We start from the raw sequence: 23,626 nt of genomic DNA, 5'->3' as shown, positions 1-23,626 counted from the left end.
ATTTCTTCTCCTCGTCATCTAGAGCTCACTTGCCACATTGTCCCTTTAGGGGCACCCTCTGACTCTGTGCAAATTCAGGGTGTTCACAGCTCCCCTCCACCCTCCCTGGCCTGTAGCTACAAGCTCACAGACAATCCTGTAATCTTCCCCAGCGGATATTAATTGAAAGATTCCATAGTTGTTTCTTGGATGCTACCATTTTTGTTCAAACTCCTCCACCTAACTCTCCTTTTCAGTTCTTAGTTATTCAGGATAGTAAGGAACAGGGCAGATCCAACTGCAGACATTGGCAGTTAACTTGCTTGCCATAGCAATGACTGAGCCATCGAAGCATTGCACAAATGATATAATAAAAAAAAGACATTTCCCACTCAGCAAAGGAAAGGGATAGGAGAGAATAGGACTATCACTACACAGATAGTAGCAGGATGATGTTGGGAGGGAGGAAAAGGACTGTTTGCATTGCAAGAAGATGTTAAGAGGAGGAAGAATGTTTGGGGCCTGTTGGTGGTCAGACAAAACCCCATCTTTCCTAAAACAACTGCAGAGAATTTGTCTTGTGAGTGCATTTTTTAGAAGGGTGGCAACCGTATTCCATGTCTGCACTCAAAACCTTGTATGTATATGTACATCTACCCACTTGCCCTCCCTCTCCATGTGCACACAGACAAAGAATCCTAATGCTCACTCTCTGGCAGAGGGTCCACTCTCTTCCAGCAAAGCTATGTACTGGCTGTAGATCTGTGCCTCTGACAGACCGGGGGCAGGAAAAGGAAGGTCATTTCTTAAAGAGGCCCAGGAGGGAGCACTCATCCTAAAATAAAATGAACGACAAGGAAATATTAGCATCAGGAGCAATTCCCTTCTCTATCTCCTGCTTCCCATATGATATGATCCATGTTAACAACACCACATGATCCCACCTCCCAGTAAGATCCCTGTTAATCCAATTTCCTTCCGTTTTCCAATGAAAGCTGTATTTTATTAACTAGCAGAAATATCAAAGCCTATTTTGGAAACCCATCTCCTAAGTATCTCCAAAGTCTCATATCACGTCATTGGGCGAGAGACTCACTGGTGTTCCTCTCCAATGGCTGCCTAACCCCTCCATGGCCTTCAGCCATCACAGCAGGTGCTTTGTTCCATCACACCTTAGTAACTCAGTCAGTGATTAGGGGCCTATTACAGGAGTGGGTTGGCGGTTCTGTGGCCTGCAATGTGCATGAGGCCAGATCACGATGCTCCTTCCCCAGACTGGACAGTAGAAATGGCTTGATAAAGACCCTGACAACATAGTAGTTGTCTTCCTCACCTTGAGCCTGCCCTACAGTCTACAGTGAAACACAAACAGTGAAACTGTCATCAACCTAGAGATGCGAGTACTTCATTTTCTGTCCCTGACTCCCTTCTTTCTCCTCTTTGAAGAGGAGCCTCATCACTTGAAAAGCGAGTCCAATGCTGAGGGCCTGAGCCCTCCCAGAGTATTTTAAACCCAGACTTGACTGGGGTCTAGGCAGGATAGAGATCTCTGCCTGTGGGAAGTGTTTTTCAATGACTGCTGCATCCACACTTTCCGAATGGTGGGAGTTCGGCTCCCCGAAGTGCTGGATACTCAGGGGAGGAGGAAGCTGATCCCAGAATTACCTGCTGAATGAGGCTTGATATGCCTTTGTGGCATATAAGGCGCCTTCACTGGGCATAAAGAAGGCAGTGAGGGGCCAGAGGGATGCAGCAAATTTACTGCGGAGATGGGGTCTGGCCCTCGATGGCGCCTTCATCCTAAATAAAATGGAAACAACAAAATATTAGTAGTGAGTTCCCGATAATAATAATAAAGTATCAATAAGCACAGCAATTTAGGGACAGTGCTAGAAGGAAAACAGTGAAGAGTAGAGGAGCTAAATCATTGCTGACTCTAATATTGAACGGGAAACCCCATTGAAAAAGGTGGCTTAATGCACCTTTCAGGTACCTAGAAAAAGGATATTGAGGAATGGGATCTCTGAGAGGAACCCAGACATTCAGCAACACAACAGTCAAGAGATTAAGAAGGAGACAGATTAAGAAGGAGACATGATTCGTTCTATACTAAGAGCTGCCTGCAGGGTTATCTGGGAAGCTGTCAGCCTCTGTGCCATTCGGAGACTGTTGGCTTAACTATGCGACTTTGACGCTCATCTTTCCCGACCGCCCACACGATATAATGTGTGTAATGCAAAACTCTTTTCTTACCAAGAATCCAGCGTTGATTTCATGTAATCCATCCTCCTCTGATGGTACTCCGATTGTAACTGGATAAAAAGAGACATTCACACTAGACATTAATCAAATTTTCTAGGGAGTTAAACGGCAATCTCTGACAAAAGGAGTAAATTGCCTAGAATAGGAATTGAGGTTCCATCACTGGAGATCTTGAGAAATGATTTAAATTAGTGTATTCTCTATTTTCCACACTGTAGATGATCTTGTAAGAGAGTTCCCTTTCATGTACTTTCTCGATACTGCTTTGCTTTGTACTGAGTTTATTTCTTCAAACCATCAGAAAGGGCTGTGTTTACTTCTGTTGGTCCATGGAGAATATATAAAGAAGAACGGAGTTAGTTGAATTGATGGGAGATTCATATAGTGGAGAATCTGAAATGATGTGATTTGTGCAGCTGGGCCTGGTAGTCAAACTGTTTCCATATCTCTCATACAACAGAAATATGGAAATCCTTCTCTTCAGAAGCCCCCAGTGAGCAAGTGTGACAATGGACTGCTCTGCTAGTTCCTTCAGGAGAAGTCCAAAATTAGGCTGGTAGCCCTTGGAAAGGCATGTAGCTTCTTTACCCCACACAGCAGCTGCTTTTTCAATTCAGTTAATGTCCCACAAAATAAATGACAAACCAGCATTTTCAACCAAGAGTGAAATAACTCCTCTGCCTCGCTGTGGCCGTTAACTCTCCCAGAGCCCTTATGTAAAGAAACGTCATCATATGCAGCCCTAGGGGCTGCATTCCAGCATGTGCTCTTTGACCAGTCCTTTCCCAGATGTACCCATCATGCACCACAGAACTGGATAATACACAGGGTGCTGCGCTGAGATCATCTAGGAGCTGCCTTAGGTATCTCATGAGTATGTCTGAAATCCCTAACCCAGGAAGCGGGCAGAACTTCTAAAATAGCTACAATTCAGCAACCCACTAATCAGCTCTTCCTGATACAAAGCTGAGCACTGACCTGAGCTGAATGCACTGATGGCTGGTCTTGGGCCAGGGACTTCATAATGAGGTGTGCCATGCCAACCAGGTCTGATCTCCATAAAAGGGCAATGGACATACAGCCTTGCCCTGCCTACACAAGCCTTTGTGATCATAGTGCCCTCTCTAGAGACTAGTCCAGTCAAAGCCCAATAGGAACTTACAAAAGGGTTGGTGTCTTTAAGGAAATATTGATAAATGTCCTTAAAGACCGAACTTTTCAAGAAGGACTTTTTTGATACTAGTCAAAGTGCCTGCACTCAGCTAGCAACTAATTGCTTCCAAGATTCTTAAAAGTGGCAACAATTATTAAGCCAGAATGTACACTGTGGAGTAGGTAACTATTATCTCTGTTTTAAAGATGGATAAACAGAGACTCAGTGATGATATTAGGATATTTATCAGCTATGAAAGAAATCACTTTCTGTTTCTGTGAATAAATATAGATGATATTAATAACATTTTCTACACTAAGGGTGTGATTGAAAGTTCACTGGAGTCCATAGGATCACCATTGAATGAATGCAATTGGTTTGGAATTAGCCCTTAGATAACAAAACATTGTGCTTTCAAGGACCTCAAAATGCCAAAGAATAATTAATTCATAACTTTTTAAATACTTACCATTATCCCCGTTTTCAGGATGAATAAAGTGAGACACCTCAAAGGTCGAGGATTGCCAAAATTAATGTTAATCAATGCCTGAAGTGAGTGAGGAGTTTTGCTTAATCCCGAATCTACCCACCAGAGCCCAAATGAGTGAGAATTCCTGCTGAATCTCCAGATGTAGTACAGCCCCTCCCCCCTCCAGACCCACCATGTGGACATTTTCTGAAAGCCACAATCTGATTAAAGTCAATGGGATTTTGGATTTTATTGTCCAAATGTATCAGTGAGCAGAGAACTCTGACTGACTATACTATAGTTGGACTCACCATGCCAGTGGACATTCTGCTAAAATTGCTCACATGCTGAGTTACAAGCTTGTATTTATTCCTTGTGTGTTACATGGGCATAGTGTAGCTTGACAAGGACAGAAGAAATGTTTTAAGAACTCCCTAACTAGTCTGAGACCCCTGTGAAACCACAACTCAATTAGTATATAGCTTACACTGCTGTGTTACATTGGCCATCTGAAAAAATTCACTTACTTCTATCACAGGCCTGTCTGCCAAGTCTCACACTGATTGAAATATCCCTCAGCGCCAACCAGTTCTCCCAGAGGCCAAGTTGAGCACTGACTTGAGCTCAGTGCCCCAGTAGCTATGTGTGAGCCTGGTGATGCCATAATGAAAGCTGTACCACAATCGCCATGACAACTAGGTGCTAACTCCTACCAGGGGAATATGTTGGGTCTTATGTATGTGTGCATCCCTGCTTGGTCTGCCCAAGTTTTTGTGATTATCTTGCCCTCTCTAGCCCAGAAAGAGGATAAAAGCCCAAATGTTAAGGAGATCTGAGAGTGATGCTTCTTTCGTTCAAGTGACCGAGGCCCTTTTTTTGAATTTATGATCCTGAGAGCTTAGCACAGGGAGCATAAAGTACCTGGCTTCTGTTGTGTCTGTCTGCATTCAGCCTCCGATTTAGTAACATCTGGGACCGTAGTTAATTCTAGCGGAGTTTGGAAGAGGAGCTTGAGAATCAGGAGAGCTGGTTTCCCATTGTAGTTATGCTCCTGGTTGTCTGTGACTTGCCAAAGTTAATGAACAACCCTGCCCCAGGGATGGAATGGGGATAAAAGCACCTAGACTCTTCTTTTTAGGTAAAGCAGTGTGTTTTTCATTCCTAGGATGCTTTGGGGGAGGGCCAAATAATTATTTTGTGCTCTAGGGGTGCATTGAGAGCAGAGTTCAATTGATTTGGATCACTGGTGAGAAGTAGGGAGAGGGGTTTGGCCCAATCTATGAATCTTCTCTTAATTCTATTGATTACTTCAGAATTCCCAGTTCTCTCTCTGAGGTTTGACAGGTTCTTGTCCCAAGATCAGGCCTAGTATGATTAAAATTCCTATTTAGTTGGGAACCCTGATGTGCACAGTTGCAACACTTACATTTTAGGAACCCTTCCGCATTTACAGTAGTTAATACATTTAGCAAAGTCACAAACACTCTAACCCAGCAAGGTAGATAGAGGTGATACAGAATGTACATCTGAACATCCATATACTCACACCATCCTTGGAGAACAACCTGATATGCTAGCCATCACCTTCCTTATCATCACCAGTGGCTATCATCCTAGTATCTCCCAAGGGCTACATTTCTCTTTCCTCCTGCAGGAAGGCTGGGTAACAACTTTGATCATATGTTATGCTGATGTCCGATGTATATTCAGTGGGAGTTTCGTGCCTCTTCCTTATTTGAATGTCCTCGCTCTGCTCACGTTGGGTTGCCCTTCTCCTCTAGGTTAGTTTATTAACGATCTCAGCTTTTTGTAAGAGACATCAATTCGTTGCCATGGCACTGTTTTGGTCAGACTTCTGCAGATGTTCTATCCTAAGATATCCAAAAGCTGGTGTTAGCTCATGTTCGTGTGGGTCGCTGGTGTTGTTATGGACCGACTTCTCCCTTCAAACTCTGTTCCCAGTTCCCCCAAACTTAAGGGCAACCGTTCAGCCATTTATCTGAGCCAGACTTGGAAGGCTTCAAGCCTTATGCTAACTGCTGCAGCCAGTGTCTTGTAGGCTAGAAGCCTGTAGGTTCCTTTTGTTACTGCCAATTAAAATAAATGCTAAAGCTGGTTCTATGGGCTACAAGAGGGAGAGTGAATTTCCTTTTTGTGATTGGGGTGAGTTTGGGGGAGTTGGAGGAGTTGCTTTTTTTAGGAGTAATTTTTTTTTTTTTTTTGGTGGGAGGGGAAGTTGAATTAGTTTTGTCTGTTTGGGTGATGATTTGGGTGTGGTTGCTAGGAGAGGCAATGGCATTGTCTTTTGTTACTCCAGAGTGTAGGGCTGGGAGCTGAAATGGGTTTAATTGCTAGGACATGTTTGGCTTGCATTAGCCCCAAGAGAAACACACATGAAAAGCTTCGATAATAAAGCCTCTATAATCAAAGCCTCTACAATAAGCACGTTTTTATGTCCTTTGGGGCTAATGCAAACCAAAAAGTTTGGGGATCCTTCGTTTGTTTAGGAAGTAGGGCTGTCAAGAAATTTTAAAATTAGTTGCGATTAATTATGTGTTGAACAATAATAGAATACCATTCATTGAAATATTGTTGGATGTTTTCTACATTTTCAAATATATTGATTTCAGTTACAATGTAGAATACAAAGTGTGCAGTGCTCAGTTGATATTTTTCATATTTTTCTAACAAATATTTGCACGGTAAACCCCAAAAGAAATAGTAATTTTCAATACCTCATACAAGTACTCCTACAAGTACTGTAGTACAATCTCTTTATCATGAAAGTTAAACGTGCAAATGGCACCGTTGCAGCTGGCGTCACAAGATAGTTACATGCCAGATGTGCTAAAGATTCATATGTGCCTTCATGCTTTGATCACCATTCCAGAGGACGTACATCCATACTGATGACGGGTTCTGCTCCATAATGATCCAAAGCAGTGAGGACTGGCATGCTCATTTTCACCTCCTGAGTCGATACCACCAGGAGAAGTTTGATTTTCTTTTTTGGTGGTTTGGGTTCTGTAGTTTTTGCATCGGAGTGTTGCTCTTATAAGACTTCTGAAAGCATGCTCCACGCCTTGTCCCTCTCAGGTTTTGGAAGGCACTTCAGATTCTTCAACCTTGGGCTTGAGGTCTGTAGCTATCTTTAGAAATCTCACATTGGTACCTTCTTTGCATTTTGTCAAATCTGCAGTAAAAGTGTTCTTACAACGAACAGCATGCTAGGTCACCATCCGAGACTGCTAGAACATGAAACATAGGGCAGAATGTGGGTAAAACAGAGAAGGAGACATACCATTCTCCCCCAAGGAGTTCAGTCACGAATTTAATTAAGACATCTTTTAAGGAGTGTCATCAGAATGAAACCATGTCCTCTGGAATGGTGGCTGAAACATGAAGGGGCATACAAATATTTCGGACATCTGGCACGTGACTATCTTGCAACGCATGCAAATGCCCGTTCTCCCTTTCAGGTGACATTGTAAATAAGAAGTGGGCAGCATTATCTCCTTTCAATGTAAAAATACTTCTTAGTCTTAGGGATTGGCTGAACAAGAAGTAGCACCGTGTGGACGTGTCGGCTCTAAAGTTTTACATTGTTTTACTTTTGAGTGCAGTTATTTTTGGAACATGCCTCTACACCTGTAAGGTGCACTTTCATGACAGAGATTGCACTAGAATACTTGTATGAGGTGAAATGAGAAATGCCATTTCTTTTGCTTATCGTTTTACAGGGTACATATTTGTAATAAAAATATTAATAGAACGCGTGCTGTAATCAAAATCAATCTATTTGAAAATGTAGAAAACATCCAAAATATTTAATAAATTTCAGTTGGTATTCTATTGTTACGAGTGCGATTAAAACTGCGATTAATCACGATTTAATTTTTTTTGAGTTAGGATACGAATTTCCCCTTAACAGCACACTAGGATCACCTAGTCCCAGCGGTTTATCTGGTATCATCTGGGTCCGGACGTGTTCTTCTTTTACCTATAAAAGAAATAATAGAAAAATCTTCTCACTTCTCTCGGGAGTCCAAACATTTGATTAACAACTAGGTACACAGTTATATTTGCAATTCTTTTCAGAATCTTCCTCCTATTACTTTAGTTGAGAGACGTGACACCATTTTGATGCCCCCTTTTCTATCTATCTATCTATCTATCGAACGATCAATCGATAGTGGGACTGGCTTTATTTTATCTGTCACTCTTGTGGGTGCAAGATCCATTTTAGTTTTATTCTCTTTTTTAATATTGATCACATTTCTCAGGGCTATTATATTAGTTCCTTCTTTCTTTTTACCTAGTCTAGCCTAATGAATACATTTTCATTTTTAATTTGATATCTTTCACTTTCAATTGATTGTTAATTTGGGGTAATATTTCTTAACTAAACTAGTATCTCTTAACAATCCCAAATATTTTTTCTCAAGATGCTTCTGGAGCTGTAATGGTTGTGCTCTTTGTGTTTGTTGGTTGGTTTTTTTGTTTGGTTATTTTTTTAAATAGGGCACGGTATAGTCGTGTTGTCCCGCTTTTATTCTCTGAATGCTTTGGTTAGTATACAAGGTACATACCTGTACCTATACATGACATTTTCTGTTTTAATTCTTATGTCACTAGGTTTTCTAACATGAAAACACACTTCCGTCTTCCAAATAAACAAAGGTTTTATCCCCTCCTAGTGTAAAAAGTAAATTACATTCCTCTTATTCATCAATACACATTGGATTTTTGGTATCCCATTCCTCATTTTAAAACAACACTACGCATCTTCTTTTCCAAAGCTTTCTTTATTAAATATAGTTTGTTATTTAAACAAATAATGAAAGAACAATTGTAACAATATACACAACTAGTAAAAATGTGTAACTTTCCAGAGAACCTTTATTTACTAAATCAATTGTAACATTGAGCTTTTGTTTAATATCAATACCGATAACACCATAGTTTCCTATGCTCTTTAACAAAAATCATCCTTGTAAATCTTTTGTCCCTATCTGGAATCTCATAAAAGAACTTAAGGGGACTAAACTTCTATATCCATTGATCCCAAATATTGTCTTCCAGGATACTGGGGAATCATTTCTAAACATTCATTGGTTACTATCTGGGACACTTCGATGAGAGCAAGTGGCCTACCTATTCAGATAGCACCACTGGCTATAAACACCTTCCTCAATGACTACTTGAGTCATTGGCCTTCCCCACTAATCCACCATGAGCTGTGCTACTATTCCTGGACATAGTTTTAAAGAGGGGGTGCTCTTGAAATAAACAGAATCTGTAAACTGTCTGCTCCTGGAACTCCTGGTCCATTCCTCTGAATTCTTTTCTTTTCTGGTAATTCCTCTATCCTAAGTAAAGACAGAGAATTGGGATTACTTACTAGTCTAACTGTAAGACTTCTAATGATAACTAGATAATTTGATTATTCTTTTTAAACAACTATACACTCCACTATTTTTAAATGGAATTTTACTCTCTGCTTTATTAAATCCTTGTAATATTTTCCATTAGTAAGCTTCACATCTTTTGTAGGGCTCCCCAGGTATCCTGATGAAAATATGCCATCGGCATGATCTTGTGTTGACCCTGGAAAGCTTGGGGGCATCTGGCCTCCGTAGGCTACTTCTCTGATGGTGGGGTTCAGCTCCCTTCTGATCTGCTCAGCTTCGAGCAGCTCGGCAGTGGATAGATAACCTGTCAGTTTGGTCCCTTCTCTCATATCACAATAGTCGCTTCCAAACCAAACTCCTGAATGAATCAAGGGCTCTCCATTTTCCCCTATTAGAACTTTGACCTTCCCTTTATTTTGTTGGCCCCCTCTTTTTTGAGGACCATTGTCGGAAACTGATACCTTCTCAATCTTCCTTTTCGGGGATGGCCGCTCTTTCTTTTGTATTTTGGACTGTACTGAACCCAGTCAGCCACACTGGTTAACCACTGCAGAGAAGAATTGTATAGGTCATCAAGGGCCCCTGCAAAGTACGCGTACCAACAGGACACTAATTTTACACTTGTTCCATCGAGTCACAGGTATTTTCAGTGTGGGCACGGGTGACCCTAAAAATAGTGTTTCACCCTGTTATGTTGTATTTGTCTCCTGTTTAAGATAATTATTGTGTGGAACATATTCTTATGTGTTTGTGTTATTTCTTGGAAGTCTCCAACTATCTGGCAAGTAAGTGGAGATTACTCTGTAGGTGGAGTTTTCTGCCCAAGCTGCCCTGGTGACCCTGCCAGGAAGAAGCGAGGGAGGTGGAGGCACCACCATATAATTTCATAGGGGAAAAAAAAAGAGAAAAGATACACCCTGCTGAATGGGTGGCAGGATCCAAAAGAACCCAGCCCTGTTCATCGAAACCTGTAAGCGGATTGGCATTAAAGGAGGTAACCAGGTGGAGAGGAGCGCTACACCCTCATTGTACAAATTGGAGGAATCCCTAACCCAAGGATTGGTCCCTTCCTCTTTATTGTGCAAGCCGGGGAAATCACCATCCCAATTTCTCCCTTGTGGCCCCTTTGCTGCCACTCTCGCTCCTTTTCTCACTTGCAACTCACTTTTCAGAGCATAATTTTGGCACTGACAGGCCTCGTGGCTAAGCTTATTTTCCTCCTCGACATCTGTAAGCACAGCTCTCACTGCAGCTTGCCCATCTAACACTTTTTGTTTTCACTCCGCCACTTCCTACCTTATCTTGTCCTGGTCTATGTGTGCCTCACTTGCCTCTTTCTGCGTGGCTATAGCCTGGGCTTCATGTGTTAAAGCATTTTTGTTAACCCTGTAGGGCAGCCTTTTATTTTCCTTTTTGTTTGGGCCTCCTGTACAGATTCCTTTTTTAATTAGGCTTATCCCATTGCTCAAATAATTGGCGATATGCATCAGGTCCAATAAAAGCACCAGGCTTCCAAGGGCCATTCTGATATTTTAAAACAAAATCCTCTAACCCCATTTTTCCTAACCTAAATTTATTACCATTCAATTTTCCTTTCTTTGCTGACTTTTTTTAATGTTATTTTGCACATTTAGCCAGATAATAATACCTGAGTGCTAAATTCCCTGGCTAACTCGGAGACTATGGCGGGAATGCAGATTATAACTCTAGTTCCTATCCTCTCACTTACAGGACTGTGATTTTTGGTTCTCGTCGTGACCACAATTATGTTTTCCACAAAAACACTCAAACTGTTATCTGTCCCGTTAGGGAATCTGCCATGTGTTATACAGATATCGCTTCTCAGGCGAGTCTACCTCTGTTTTCCACAAAAAAAGTAAACATTTCTTTTATCCTGGGAACTCTATCTATTTTTAGACTTAGCATTTCATTGGTTATCTGTTATATCATCCTACTTGTTTACATTCTGTTGGCTAGCTGCCTGTCAGCCCATGTGGGCCATTATCTGTCAATCATTGTTTAAAACTTTCCTAACCTTTAGCCTACATTCATTCAGTTATGACCCTTTTACCTACATTCACATACATTATGACCCTTTTACCTACATTCAGCGGCTACATTCCTACATTCCTTTACCTACATTCCTTTTCCCCTCAGGGTCTTAAGTCCAATCACCCCAATGTCCAACAAGCCAAACGTCTTTGTCCCTGGTCAGTGCTGCCCCAGAGTTCAAAAGTTCATCTGCAGAGTTTTACCCCCCCAGCCTGGGTGAAAAGGAAGGGTGGGGCACACGAGGTGTTAAGAGGCACCTTACGTGGTCCGAGGCCGACTGCCCCGCCTCTCCATGGAGATCTGCTGCAGCCTTCACCATGAATGGCTCCGCTCCACCAGCCGATCCGCTCCTCCAGCTCCAGTCGTCCCCGCAAACTGCTCCGCTCTGCTCACTGTTCCGTGGGCTGCTCCAACCCTCCTGCAAACTGCTCCGCTCTGCCAGCCACTTAGCAATATATCTTCAGGCTCCTCCACTAGTTAACAGAGAACTCAGTGATCTCAGCTCAGTAATTTTAGCTCTTTTAGCAATTTCAGAATGTAGTAGGGGAGCCCCAGTCCTGTTGCACCATTGTCCCAAAATGAATTCAGCTGATTTATACTTCATTTAAATGCTTAAAAATTTGGAGAATAAAATAGGATTTTAAAATCAATAGTATCCTGACAAATTTGAAAATTGCTCCAAATAGACCAGGCTTTGTACATTTCTATCCTAATAATAAATAATAATTAACAATAATAATTAACGCAGTCGACAGAGCTGTGTCCCTGCATTGTAATCAGAACATTTTAGTAGCAATATTTATTTGGGTGGCACGTGCACACCCATCTCGGGCTGTGAGCAGCAGTTACAGAATTTTGTGGTTTAACCATGTCAGTATCTCTCTTCTGCCGCCGAGAGAAGACATGCAATAGTGTCTTCACTCAATGCTAAATAAAGGTAATGAAATAAAAAGAAAAATACTTAATCAAAGCCATCTGTCATGTTCCCCTCTTCCCCATGTAGTAAGAGGAGGCCCTGAGATATAAACCTTGGTATCAGAGGCCTGGTATGAGGCCTGAGGCCTAAACTAAAGTAATGGTCAAGACTTTGCTAACATAAAGCAAAGTTAAGCTGTGAGCCAGAAGCAGGCCCTGCTCACAGAAGCTGGCAAGGAAAGGGCTGATGCTGCAAGAAGATACGTACCTAAAAGGTACTGAACAGTAGATATCAGAACATTCACATACTTGCACATTCCACACAGATAACAAAGAACAGGCTGGCCCATCCCAAGGACGGGGGCAAAAGGATAATATGATGGATAGAGTTGTTTTGATCGAACCAACATGTACAAGGTGAAAGGAAGCACCTTAATACGTAGAGGGGGTTGTACCTTGCTACGTGGAGGGATTGTACCTCATACGTCAGGTGTGATGTGTAACTTGTTTGTATCTGTGTATAAGAATGCATCCCTGGGGCGGTGTCTTTGTCTGGCCGAGGGGGCAGTGGAAAGTCCCGCCACTGACTGAGCCGGGTCCATTGCCAAGAGGCACTTTCTCGTAGTATGCCTTGAGTTAGGCTAAGAAACCTACAGGGAACTGCAATTGTGTCCGAGGTTGCAATAAACCTAGTCGACGTGACTTTACATCTTACTGGACTCTGTGGTTATTGGGGGTTCTCGTCGGGTCTGCTGTGTCAGCTATCTGCGCAGAGCTGGGGCAGCACACAGAGGGAACACACGCACACAGCCGAGTGATATCAACATTGGAGAAAGCAGAGCACCACACTGGTAGCACTCTGACAACACTTCTGACAACACTGGTGACCCCGACCGCTGATCTGGTGAGTAAGCGAACCTGCCGTGGTAAGAATCGCAATCCAACATGGCAGCAAACCTCGAGCTAGGGAACCCCCTGATCCCCTCCCTTTTTTTCCCTACGGAGTTTGCTAACTCCTGGACCATCTGGATTGCCAGTAAAGGGTGTGGAAGCAGGGAAAGAATTAATAAGGATTTGACGGGGATCTTAATGCATGTCAGTCAGTTAGCAAGAGTTAGCCCAGCTGTAACCCTAATGACGTGAGACTTCTAGAAAGAAGGATAGTGTGAGGCAGAGGGAAAGAACTGTGTAAAAAGTTATTACGACCTTGTAACTGATAACCAAATATGCAGCCTGGTGTCTTCTAGGAGTGAGAAAACAAGATAGCAGAATGGCTTATGTATAAACAAAATGAAGTTGTTGCTCTTTATTGTCTGTATTATTGCTAGTTATTGTCTGTAACAAAAGTATAAAGGCTTGCTGTAATTGTTTACCAGTTGAGAGACCAGTCCGGGACTGGGGCGACCCTGTGTCCTATGGCACTCTCTCCCTCCATTGTAATTACTGGAGAAGTAATAAAGTATTTGATTTTGCTGCACCCAAAAGAAAAAGCGAGAACTGAGTTTTTCTCCGACAATTTGGGGGCTCGTCCGGGATGGCAACACCCACGGACCCACAGACGGCTACTACGGATCATTCCCCTTCGAACCCCATGGCGCCACATGAGAGGTATGAGACCTTTTGAAATCTCTATTGGGGTATCGGAGGAGGACTGTCCGTGAGGACGTCTGTCTCTGTTGGGCTCACGCCATCTGAACTTATTGACTGTGCAGCAAGATCAGATGCAGAGTGGTATTGGGGAAAGGCCCCAACAAGGTTAGTTTATAACAGTATTGGGAACTGCTGAGTTGGCCAACAAGCAGGGGTGAGCTGGAGCCGGTTCACACCGGTTCACGCGAACCCGTTGTTAAATTTAGAAGCGGTTTTAGAACCGCTTGTTAACTAGCTTCCCTGCGAGGGAAGCTTTGATGGGCTCTGCCTGGGAAGCCTGTAATTCCTCCTCCCGGCCGCCGGGGGGCGCTGCGCTGTGCTGCCAGAGCCATGTGAGCTGCCTCCTGGCCCTGTTGCTGCTCCTGCTCGTTGGACCACTGGCCCTGGGCCGCCTGCCGCGGCCTGGTGAGTCCCGGGCTGCGTCCGGCTGCTCCCAGCCCCTCCCCCCGGGTGAGTATCGGCGCCCCTCCCCCGCCGGCCCTGCCACAGCCACCCCCCGCCAGCCCCTGCCACCCCTTGCCCCCAGCCAGCCCCCTGCCCCGAGCCACCCGCAGCTACCACCAGCCACCCCCTGCCCCCAGCCGCCCCCCTGCCCGCAGCTACCCCCAGCCAGTCCCTGCCTGCAGCTTCCCGCAGCCAGCCCCTGCCCCCAGCCAGCCCCAGCCAGCCCCTGCCCCACCCCTGCCCCCAGCTCCCCAGCCAGCCCCTGACCACATCCGCCCCCTGCCCCCAGCCACCCGCAGCCAGCCCCTGCCCGCAGCTACCCGCAGCCAGCCCCTGCCACCCCCTGCCCCCAGCCGCCCCTGCCCGCAGCTACCCGCAGGCAGCCCCTACCCCAGCCAGCCCCTGCCACCCCTGCCCCCAGCCAGCCCCAGCCAGCTCCTGCCCCCAGCCAGCCCCTGCCCCCAGCCAGCCCCAGCCACCCCTACCCCACCCCTGCCCACAGCCGCCCCTGCCCACAGCTACCCGCAGCCAGCCCCTGCCACCCCTGCCCCAGCCAGCCCCAGCGGGAAAAACTGTGGAACATGGGAGGGGTATCTGGCGGTGAAACGTTTGTAGAGACTTGAGCTCAAGAATGGTGGAGTCTATGTTCTGTTAATGTGGCTAGTGGAACTAATGACGGGCCCAGGTGGGGTAGAAGATCTTGCTTATTGCTTTTGATTTGTGGGCTATATCATTTGGTTTGGACTTTGGTTACCTCAGAAAGGGGATGGAATTGAATGTGACCTGGCTGGAGGGCCGAGTCCCATCCTAGACAACCAGAGTGTGAAGGAGGAGATGGGCTGAAGTTGCTGCAGTGCTGGGCCCTGTCATGAGGAGGTGTCTCTGGAAGAGCGAGTCTTGTAACAGCACTGCTGTTCTTGAATGTTTCCTTCACATTTTAAAACAGGAGAACAGAGTGAGGAAAACCTCCTCATAGCCACCTGCTGTTTCAGGGAGCATTGGAAGGCTTCTGACAAGAAGTACTTATACCCTGAGCCTGACAGCGGATATCTCGATCAGATAGGACACCCTGCACTGAAAATGCTGCATCATGAGTTTGAGCATCAGACAATGCCACCCTGTTAAGATGGTGGGGGGGGTGTTTGCTGACAAGATAACTTACTTCCGTTCCAGAACTTGGAATAGACAGAGGGCAAACTGTACAGGTGGCTGGGGAAGGAGGAGAGGAGTATGTGCAGTGTGGTTATGACCTAAGTTGGGGATGCTCAAGGAAGTGAACTGTTGGCGCCGTGAGGACAGGCTACTCACTGCAGTGTGGTTACTGAGAACAGTTTTAGCAAAGCCGAGTTTTCTGTCCTAACAGAGAGAAGCATCTTACAGCATTCCTAGTGCAGAGATTGATTAGTTATCCTCAAAAAGAACAGGAGAACTTGCGGCACCTTAGAGTAACAAATTTATTTGAGCATAAGCTTTTACATGCTACTTCATGGGATGCATGCAGGGGAAAATAAAGGAGGAAGATATCTATCTAATCTATCTATCTATCTATCTATATATACACAGAGAACATGAAACAATGCATGGAGGGTCAGAAGGAGAGGCCCCGAGATAGGACAGACTCTTCTGCTGGGCTAAGAGAATAGCTGGAAAGATTAACAATATTGCTGGGTGGGTTAAGGATCCACTGTTGTGGCCCCTTGTGGTATGTAGTTAGTTTAGCTACTTGAGTATCCTTTTCCTCTGTAGAGAAGCAAAGTGTGTGTTGTAAATGGCTTCTCTAGTTTTTGTAAAGTCCAGCCACGAGGAAGTTTGTGTGGAAGGTTGGTTTTTGATGAGAGTATCCAGTTTGCAGTGTTCATTCTTAATCTTTCCCTGTTTGCTGTATAGGATGATGGTCAGGTGGATCCGCAGTTTCTTTGAGAGTGTGTGGCACAATCTGTCAGCATAGTCTGTGTGATACGTCGATTGTAATGGATTTTTTACCCTCAGTCCTTTTGATATGATGTCCATCCGTTTGCATTTGGAAAGAAAGATGATGTCTGTCTGTATCTGTGCGAGATTTTATGAAAATGATGAATTTCCACTCCATACGGCTGAATTCAGTGCCTTGCATAATGATAGGTTTCAGAGTAGCAGCCATATTAGTCTATATTTGCAAAAAGTACAGGAGTACTGGTGGTACCTTAGAGACTAACAAATTTATTTGAACATAAGCTTTCGTGGACTACAGTCCACTTCATCGCATGCATGTAGTGGAAATACAGTAGGAAGATAGATATAGATATATAAACACAGAGAACCTGAAACAATGGGTGTTACCATACACACTGTAATGAGAGTGATCACTTAAGATGAGCTATTACCAGCAGGAGAGAGAAGAACTTTTTGTAGTGGTAATCAAAACTTTATGTAATGACTCATACACTCCCCGTTTTTATTTAAGCCTAATGTAATGGTGTCCATTTGGCAAATTAATTCCAATTCAGCAGTCTCTGGCTGGAGTCTGTTTTTAAGTTTTATTGTTGTAATTTTGCGACTTTTAGGTCTGTAATCGAGTGACCAGGGAGACTGAGGTGTTCTCCGACTGGTTTCTGAATGTTATAATGCTTGATGTCTGATTTGTGTCCATTTCTTCTTTTCCGTAGAGGCTGTCCGGGTTGGCCAATGTACATGGAAGAGGGACATTGCTGGCCCATGATGACATTTATCACATTGGTAGATGTGCAGGTGAATGAGCCTCTGACAGTGTGGCTGATGTGATTAGGTCCAATGATGATGTCCCCTGAATAGATATGTGGACAGAGATGGCAAAGGGCTTTGTTGCAGGGATAGGTTCCCGGGTTAGTGTTTTTGTTGTGTGGTCTGTGGTTGCTGGTGAGAATTTGCTTCAGGTTGAGGGGTTGTCTGTAAGCCAGAACTGTCCTGTCTCCCAAGATCTGTGAGAGTGATGGATCGTCCTTCAGGAGAGGTTGGAGATCCCCAGAGCAGTGCCGCTGATTGGAAGGGATATGTTGTCCCAAAATGTGAAATAGTTATGGGTGAGGAAAAAGCCACAAAGTTCGGCCCCCCATGTTTGCCGTGACTTAGAACAATGCTAAGTCTTGCTTTTTCTAAAGTCACGGCAAACCTGGTGGCGAACTTGACTTGACTTGTCCTCACCCATAACTAGTTCACATGGGGGGACAACATATACTTCCAAGCGGCACTGCTATGGGGATCCGCATGGCCCCACAGTATGCCAACTTTTTTATGGCTGACTTAGAACAACGCTTCCTCAGCTCTCGTCCCCTAACGCCCCTGCTCTACTTGCGCTACGTTGATGACATCTTCAGCATCTGGAACCATGGAAAAGAACCCCTTGAGCAATTCCACCAGGATTTCAACAATTTCCACCCCACCATCAATCTCAGCCTGTACCAGTCCACACAAGAGATCCACTTCCTGGACGCTACAGGGTTAATAAGCGATGGTCACATAAACACCGCCCTATACCGGAAACCTACGGAGCGCTCTACTTACCTACATGCCTCCAGCTTTTATCCAGACCACACCACACGATCCATTGTCTACAGCCAAGCTCTACGATACAATCGCATTTGCTCCAACCCATCAGACAGAGACAAAAACCTACAAGATCTCTATCAAGTGTTCTTATAACTACAATACCCACCTGCTGAAGTGAAGAAACAGATAAACAGAGCCAGAAGAGTACCCAGAAGTCACCTACTACAGGACAGAACCAACAAAGGAAGTAAGAGAACACCAGTAGCCGCCCCATTATCCCTCAACTAAAACCTCTCCAGCACATCATCAAGGATCTACAAGCTATCCTGAAGGATGATCCACCACTCTCACAGATCTTGGGAGACAGGCCAGTCTTTGCTTGCAGTCAGCTCCTGAACCTGAAGCAAATTCTCACCAGCAACCGCAGACCACACGACAAAAACACTAAGCCAGGAACCTATCCTTGCAACAAAGCCCCTTGCCAACTCTCTCTCCACATATCTACTCAGGGGAAACATCATAGGACCTAATCACATCAGCCACACTATCAGAGGCTCGTTCACCTGCACATCTACCAATATGATATATGCCATCATGTGCCAGCAGTGTCCCTCTGCCATGTACATTGGCCAAACCGGACAGTCTCTACGGAAAAGAAGAAATGGACACAAATCATTAAATAAGGCTTAAATAAAGACTGGGAGTGGATGGGTCATTACACAACGTAAAACAATTTCCCCATGTTTATTCTCTCCCCCCCCCCCACCCCACCCACACAAACACTGGTCTTCACAACTTCTTGTCCACTGCTGCAAATAGAGCATTTTGATTACCACTACAAAAAGTTTTTTCTTCTCTTTGAATATATATCTATATCTATCTTCCTACTGTATTTTCCACCTCATGAATCCGATGAAGTGGGCTGTAACCCACAAAAGGTTATGCTCAAGTAAATGTGTTAGTCTCTAAGGTGCCACAAGTACTCCTGTTCTTTTTGCGGCTACAGACTAACACGACTGATGCCGTCCGGTAGCACTGGTTTTGAACGGAGAGAATGCAGATGGATTTTGATCCCCGATAGCAGCTGTTTCTTTGTGCTGGTATAGTATAGAGTTTGCAGGGAAGGCTCAGAACTGCAGTATAGTTTACCTGCCAGACATCATGTGGTGGAATTTGAAACGGCATGGCCACAGGGACCATCCCTGGTGGTGTGTAGTCTCTCATCTGGTGACTGCTGGGAAGACAAAAAGCAACAAACAGGAACTTAGTAATAGCTTTAAAAAGAAGGAAGTTTCAGAGTCTTTGCTATGATGAGACATCAGGGACAAATGGCTTTTTCCTTCTCTTTTAAATGGATTTCTTTGTACAAAGGCCATTCCCCATGGTATTAGCACTGTGTGGTGTATAGATACCCATAGAACTATAACCAGCTATGGTACAACAGCCTCCTCTGAGACAATATTTAGAAAAGGATAGGAATAAAAACCCTGATGGAAGCCTCTCTACTGTGTTTCAATGAACTGGGGAGAGCATTCCATGAAGATGACCTGCTGGAAACTGGGAAAAGAGATGATCTGAGAGAGAGTTGGAATGTCCCTTGGCTGTGGGACCCAGGAAGAAATAGGATCCTGCTTGATCTTTTACATCCTCTCTCCCTCCCCTTGGGCACCAGTCATTGCTACTTACTTTAAAGGTGGGCTGGACCCATGGATTTCCATGAGGAGCCTGAAAGAGAAGGGAAAGCAGAGTTAATGTCACACAGCCTAGAAGTATATTAGTCTGCTAAACATCAAGTGTTTTGGGAGAGGGGTTCCTTCTCAAATGTTGACACATTCCCTTGGTATAATTCTCCACCTAGAAGACCTGCAGGGTCCCCAGGAAGAAATAGGATCCTGCTTGATCTTTTACATCCTCTCTCCCTCCCCTTGGGCACCAGTCATTGCTACTTACTTTAAAGGCGGGCTAGACCCATGGATTTCCATGAGGAGCCTGAAAGAGAAGGGAAAGCAGAGTTAATGTCACACAAGCTAGAAGTATATTAGTCTGCTAAACATCAAGTGTTTTGGGAGAGGGGTTCCTTCTCAAATGTTGACACATTCACTTGGTATAATTCTCCGCCTAGAAGACCTACAGGCGCTCACGCAGCTCCCTTGATTCTAAAGTGGTGTTAGAAAAAGAAATCACCTTAGTGACTGAAGTGCTGAATTCCTCATTCTCATCTTCATTAATGACTGTACATATTTCTCAGTTATCCCTGCCCATAATAACTCAGCAAAAGATGGTTTGCTCTTTCTTATACTATTTACATCTCATGTGTACCAAACACCCTTAGTGATTTGGTTGTAAAGCAAAAACCAATCCTGGCAGTGTAAGGAAGGAAACAATGCTGAGAAAAGTGAGGCTGGTTTGATACTAATTATGTTGCATCTCCTGCAAGCAGACAGATCTCCCTTGTCTGTCTCCAAATGGCCACTGGTGGTAGCTGCCTAGCATGAGAATAGAGAACTGCTGTGGAGGGCATGTCAAGCTGTGGGGTTGGATGTTTGCAAGTTGTCTTCCACCTCCCCCTATAGTATAATGGCAGTGGGTCACACAGTCAACATTTCATCCTCTTTGTCTTCTCTGAAATATAGTTCTAGTTTGTTGTGGCTGGAAATGCAGGATGTGGCCTCCAAAGAGGCACAAGGAGATTTTAAGAAGCACTAAATGTTTCATAATCGTTCAGCAAACTGAATGCTGCTGCTGCTAAAAAAAAAGACATCCTCTGAAAAATGCAAGAAGGTACAGCAAACAGCACATTCAGTCATCCAGTTCAATCCTCCCCTAGAGAACTGTAGAAATCACTTACCTCCTGACCCTCTGAAAGGAGAGGAAGTAATATGGCTGCTCTTTGGCTGCGCAGAGTTGCTGAAAAAAGAGAGAAGGCATTCATTAGATGGGGAAGACAGCTGCTACCGAATTGAGGAGATCGTGGGACATGGTTTGAGCTCAATAGCTTGTCCTTCAGAGGGACTTGACATTAAGAGTGGACCAAGCTGGGGTGTCTGTAAAATTAACGGCAATTCTTTCATTCTCACATGGTGCTGCTGACCAATTCCCAGCCCTCTCCATTCTTCTTTCAGAACCTCAACATTCAATGAGATAAAGTGAGGCATGGGAGGGTGTGAGTCATGGAAAGTCCACATCACATTTAAGAGTTGACATGTTTTTATTTCTGCTCCTCGTCATCTAGAGCTCACTTGCCACATTGTCCCTTTAGAGGCACCCTCTGACTCTGTGCAAATTCAGGGTGTTCACAGCTCCCCTCCACCCTCCCTGGCCTGTAGCTACAAGCTCACAGACAATCCTGTAATCTTCCCCAGCGGATATTAATTGAAAGATTCCATAGTTGTTTCTTGGATGCTACCATTTTTGTTCAAACTCCTCCACCTAACTCTCCTTTTCAGTTCTTAGTTATTCAGGATAGTAAGGAACAGGGCAGATCCAACTGCAGACATTGGCAGTTAACTTGTTTGCCATAGCAATGACTAAGCCATCGAAGCATTGCACAAATGATATAATAAAACAAAGACATTTCCCACTCAGCAAAGGAAAGGGATAGGAGAGAATAGGACTATCACTACACAGATAGTAGCAGGATGAGGTTGGGTGGGAGGAAAAGGACTGTTTGCATTGCAAGAAGATGTTAAGAGGAGGAAGAATGGTTGGGGCCTGTTGGTGGTCAGACAAAACCCCATCTTTCCTAAAACAACTGCAGAGAATTTGTCTTGTGAGTGCATTTTTTTTAGAAGGGTGGCAACTGTATTCCATGTCTGCACTCAAAACCTTGTATGTATATGTACATCTACCCACTTGCCCTCCCTCTCCATGTGCACACAGACAAAGAATCCTAATGCTCACTCTCTGGCAGAGGGTCCACTCTCTTCCAGCAAAGCTATGTACTGGCTGTAGATCTGTGCCTCTGACAGACCGGGGGCAGGAAAAGGAAGGTCATTTCTTAAAGAGGCCCAGGAGGGAGCACTCATCCTAAAATAAAATGAACGACAAGGAAATATTAGCATCAGGGGAGCAATTCCCTTCTCTATCTCCTGCTTCCCCATATGATATGATCCATGTTAACAACACCACATGATCCCACCTCCCAGTAAGATCCCTGTTAATCCAATTTCCTTCCGTTTTCCAATGAAAGCTGTATTTTATTAACTAGCAGAAATATCAAAGCCTATTTTGGAAACCCATCTCCTAAGTATCTCCAAAGTCTCATATCACGTCATTGGGCGAGAGACTCACTGGTATTCCTCTCAAATGGCTGCCTAACCCCTCCATGGCCTTCAGCCATCACAGCAGGTGCTTTGTTCCATCACACCTTAGTAAGTCAGTCAGAGATTAGGGGCCTATTACAGGAGTGGGTTGCGGCGGTTCTGTGGCCTGCAATGTGCATGAGGTCAGATCACGATGATCCCTTCTGACCTTAACATCTGTGAGCTATTGTTGTTGCTCTTGGTCACAAAGGGAGAAAACTCCATCTCATCAGGGAGGAGGTAGGACGTTACTCAGAGGCATTGAATCTTAAGGAATATTCTCCTTACAAGTGATTATTGGGCTCTTTAAAGGAGCTGTCTGTTGCTCCTTCCCCAGACTGGACAGTAGAAATGGCTTGATAAAGACCCTGACAACAAAGTAGTTGTCTTCCTCACCTTGAGCCTGCCCTACAGTCTACAGTGAAACACAAACAGTGAAACTGTCATCAACCTAGAGATGCGAGTACTTCATTTTCTGTCCCTGACTCCCTTCTTTCTCCTCTTTGAAGAGGAGCCTCATCACTTGAAAAGCGAGTCCAATGCTGAGGGCCTGAGCCCTCTCAGAGTATTTTAAACCCAGACTTGACTGGGGTCTAGGCAGGATAGAGATCTCTGTCTGTGGGAAGTGTTTTTCAATGACTGCTGCATCCACACTTTCCGAATGGTGGGAGTTCGGCTCCCCGAAGTGCTGGATACTCAGGGGAGGAGGAAGCTGATCCCAGAATTACCTGCTGAATGAGGCTTGATATGCCTTTGTGGCATATAAGGCGCCTTCACCGGGCATAAAGAAGGCAGTGAGGGGCCAGAGGGATGCAGCAAATTTACTGGAGATGGGGTCTGGCCTCGATGGCGCCTTCATCCTAAATAAAATGGAAACAACAAAATATTAGTAGTGAGTTCCCGATAATAATAATAAAGTATCAATAAGCACAGCAATTTAGGGACAGTGCTAGAAGGAAAACAGTGAAGAGTAGAGGAGCTAAATCATTGCTGACTCTAATATTGAACGGGAAACCCCATTGAAAATAGTGGCTTAATGCACCTTTCAGGTACCTAGAAAAAGGATATTGAGGAACGGGATCTCTGAGAGGAACCCAGACATTCAGCAACACAACAGTCAAGAGATTAAGAAGGAGACAGATTAAGAAGGAGACATGATTTGTTCTATACTAAGAGCTGCCTGCAGGGTTATCTGGGAGGCTGTCAGCCTCTGTGCCATTCGGAGACTGTTGGCTCAACTATGCGACTTTGACGCTCATCTTTCCCGACCGCCCACACGATATAATGTGTGTAATGCAAAACTCTTTTCTTACCAAGAATCCAGCGTTGATTTCACGTAATCCATCCTCCTCTGATGGTACTCCGATTGTAACTGGATAAAAAGAGACATTCACACTAGACATTAATCAAATTTTCTAGGGAGTTAAACGGCAATCTCTGACAAAAGGAGTAAATTGCCTAGAATAGGAATTGAGGTTCCATCACT

At 44.4% G+C, this 23,626-nt stretch overlaps 1 long non-coding RNA gene across 2 annotated transcripts; it reads right to left on the bottom strand.

The window, feature by feature from the left end:
• Positions 1 to 768: 768 nt before the first annotated feature.
• Positions 769 to 23,512, bottom strand: LOC120369220. 2 transcript variants are annotated; one of them, XR_005583008.1, is made up of 3 exons: positions 23,454 to 23,512; positions 1,645 to 1,779; positions 769 to 814 (listed from the first exon to the last, which is right to left on the bottom strand). It is a non-coding gene; the product is annotated as an uncharacterized LOC120369220 (long non-coding RNA). The 2 variants fall into 2 exon arrangements; XR_005583009.1 differs by lacking the exon at positions 23,454 to 23,512 and adding an exon at positions 2,233 to 2,291.
• Positions 23,513 to 23,626: the final 114 nt, after the last annotated feature.

The sequence above is a fragment of the Mauremys reevesii genome, linkage group 7, assembly GCF_016161935.1.
Source record: "Mauremys reevesii isolate NIE-2019 linkage group 7, ASM1616193v1, whole genome shotgun sequence".
NCBI classification, from domain to species: Eukaryota; Metazoa; Chordata; order Testudines; family Geoemydidae; genus Mauremys; species Mauremys reevesii.
The sequence above is the reverse complement of the archived record's forward strand: the minus strand, read 5'-3'. Positions and strand labels throughout refer to the sequence as shown.